General features: G+C 44.8%; 1 pseudogene; it reads right to left on the reverse strand.

The window, feature by feature from the left end:
* Window positions 1–310: 310 nt before the first annotated feature.
* LOC117723802 (E3 ubiquitin-protein ligase RBBP6 pseudogene) lies at window positions 311–3305 on the reverse strand (annotated as a pseudogene).
* Window positions 3306–3509: the final 204 nt, after the last annotated feature.

Consider the following 3509-nt stretch of genomic DNA (forward strand, 5'->3'; position numbering starts at 1 on the left):
AAGCTCCTTATATCCCCACAGGGATTACAGGCTTGTGCCAGCATGCCACCCTTATGTGTTGTTGGAGGTCATACCCAGGAATTCATGCATGCTAGGCAAACAATGTACCAGCTGAACTACATCCAAAGACCTCACATTGAGGGTCTTGAGTTCACACTGGAAATGAGCACCTGACGCAGAATCCAGAAGTGGACCAATGATCCCAACATTTTGACCTCTGTCTTTTTCTCTGCAGGTCCTACAGACTGTGCCTTTCTCCTGATTCCACCCAGAGAGTTGCAGTTGTCCCTCAGCTCCCCAGGGACAGCTCTCATTCTCCATCTCCATACATCCCCATCCAATGGCTGAGGAAACGTGAGGAGCCAAGATTAGATGCAGCCAGGCTCTGGACTGAGCACGCCACAGCCAGGTAGAAGAGGCCACTTATCCCCTTGGCCTGCTGCTGATGCCTGCAGCAGAACCAGGCTGCTGCAGCCACACGGTGCACAGAAGGCAGTCTTAAGCACCAGCCAAAGCTGGCTTCAGAGATCCACACAGTGACTGTTAGGTCTCTAACCACTAGTCTTGTCACCCCATCTGCTTCCCACCTGGATTCAAGACAATGTTGCATCAAAACAAGGACCAGGTGCTGCTACAGAACGCAGTGCCCCCAGAGTGTCCCCCTCAGGTCCTCTCACAGTTCATGGACTCCCCTCCACCCAACTTAGCATCTCTTTCTCCCCATCAGCCCCTCCCTTCTTCTGATGTTATCAGAGTGTGCTCAGCTGTTGTAGGCTGATGAAATCCAGTCTCTTCTCAGGGTATATGGCTCAAATGGCTGCTAGGGTGATAGCCACCTTCTTTCGGCTCCCCACGCAGTATAAAATTTAAAAACATTTAGGTTATACTTACTAATATCTGTATAAATAAAAATATTCATGCAATAGCAATTAAAGAACAAATTGGCTAGGAATTTAAAAGAGAGCTGAGATGTATGCATGGGAGGGTTTGGAAAGAGAAAAGAGTAGAAACATGTTCTTAATAAACAGTAATCTCAAAATTGCAAAACAGAATAAAAGTTACCAGATATTGGCTACACTGCCAAGATCTAGCATTGAAACCATAGAGCAATAAGAGAGAGAGACAGAGAGAAAGAGAGAGAGAGAGAGAGAGAGAGAGAGAGAGAGAGAGAGAGAGAAATAAAAACCAAAAAAAGAGCTTTGCAAATGATACAGTTGAAAGTTCTAGTTCACAAAAAACCCTGGAAACATATTGTTCCTTTTTGTCATTGTAACCTGCAGATCACTTGCAGACTCCACCTTCACCCCCTTTCCCACTGCTCCACTCTGCCCTCTTCTGGAAATCAATACAAGAAACCCAGGTGGGTGGGCCATGCTTGTGTCCCTACCAAGCCTGTTAGTGTCCACATCCCACTTCTAGTGAAACTCCACCTGCAGGGAAATTCCTCTGACTTGATTAGTGACCACTTCCAACCCCAGACTCCAGTCCTGATTTTACCCCTGAAAAACACTTACACAGGAAGGTGGTGGAGAGGAAAGATTTTAATTATGTACACTGTCCATCAGAAGGCAATCATTCTACATAGACTTAAGAAAATATTCCTTAACAAATCAATTGAACAGTCAGGAGGACAAGATAGACTTCCAGACTCCTGGTCATGTGGGGCACAGTCCCAGCTCTGAAGTTCACAGAGGCAGCATGAGGCTCTTCCTGAGTTTTTCTCTGGCTCCTGCCAGTGAGTAGTATATTGAAGGATTTCAAGGTGTATTCTCTCCACATTGCTTGGATGTCTTTCCAGAATTCACCAGGGGCAAGCATGTCTGCAAAGCTGTGTGCTGTCATCTCTTGGCTGGTTCAGAGCCCATTGAACCCTTCTTGTGGATGTAGCTTCTACTTCTTGAGGACCCCAAAGTCTCCTGAAGTTTCAGCCACTGTCTCCAAATGTCTTCTCTGTTGGCCAAGGGTCTTGACTGCACTTCCACTGTGTACCCTTTGTAGTACTTCTCATACCACTGTCCATATTACCTCTCCCATTCCTGGTAGCATTCTTTCTCAAATGGGTCTCTAAAGTCAACACTCTGCCCATAATAGGCTTTGGTGTCATAAGGGGGTAGACCTTCACTGTATCTATGAAAATACTCACATTCTGTTTCTCCTTGAGGTATATTGTGTTTAGTGGGAGACTGTCCCCTAAATGCTTGAGGAGATCTGGATCAGGAGTGATATAGTCTATAGGGAGTTGACCTTGACCTAGATTGGTGGAATTCATGAAATCTGGACCTGGAACCGAATTTCCAGCTCTTGCCTCTGCCTGGTATTGGAGCTGGGGCAGAAGATGGGTTTCCATGCACATAAGGGGCCAAGGAAGATGGATTTGACGTTAATGAAGATATAGAAGGAGTTGGGTTAGCTGAAGATGTCACTGGAATCTTCAAAGGATCCTGCTGTATTGATATGGAAGATCTCATCAGAGGCTGCAGGTTCTGCTGAATGAGTGGTCTTGGTGTTGGTGTTGGTGTTGGTGTTGGTGTTGGTGTTGGTGTTGGTGTTGGTGTTGGTGTTGGTGTTGGGTGTGGAGGTAACTGTTTTCGTAGTCTTTTTGTATAGCCAGTTTTATTTTTAAAGTTATTAACAGCCTGCCGTAAAGACTTGTTGGCAACTAAAGCATCAGGAGAAACATCATTTTCATGACATGTTGGACATGTATGTTCATCGGACTCCAGGAGGGCTGTTCTTATACATTCATCACAGTAACTGTTTCCACAGCATGGAATCACAACTGCATCTGTAGGAATGTCTTTGCAGATGAGGCACAAGAGCTCCTCTGGGATAGGATCACCTTCTTCTGAAGATGGGGATGGTTCCTCTGGTAAGAAGGGTGGTTTCTCTTTCTTCCCAATTGCATAGGCCTCTGCATCTATAATCGGTATTGCATATTTTCCACTGTTGGTGAGCATTGCACCTTTCATGTTAGGATCTTTCACTTCCATCATAAAACTTGTAGGAATTCCAGTGCTCTTTTTGATGCTAGGACCAGTTGCAAAGTTCTTATCCCCATTTGTTGGGCAATTCTTAATATAATGACCAGGTTTCCCAAAACGAAAACAGGTGTACGATGGAGGTGGCAGACCTACCAGACTTTTCTTCATGTAATTGATTGGGTTGTATTCATGGCCAGATTGCAACATCATTGCTTTAATTTTGTCTTCCTCAGAAGCATTGGCTTCAGCCAGATTGACAGTCTTTGTAAGCTGGGCCAGAGAAAGAGATGCAGAAGAGTCACCAACTGCTTTTGTAGTTCCCATCACTGGTCTAGTTTGACTTATAACACGTGTCTTGCTTGTAGACTTAACACCTCCGACAGGAATTCTTCTGACTATTACAGATGAATTTTTAGGAATTAGTGCATTAACATCAGTATATTCTTCTGTCTCTGCATTGGTGATCTGCAGATCACTGTAGGTAGCTTTCAGCTTTTCTCTCCCCATAATCTGCTTCTTTAAATCGCA

This window comes from Arvicanthis niloticus, chromosome 19 (genome assembly GCF_011762505.2).
Source record: "Arvicanthis niloticus isolate mArvNil1 chromosome 19, mArvNil1.pat.X, whole genome shotgun sequence".
In the NCBI taxonomy this organism is placed as follows: domain Eukaryota; kingdom Metazoa; phylum Chordata; class Mammalia; order Rodentia; family Muridae; genus Arvicanthis; species Arvicanthis niloticus.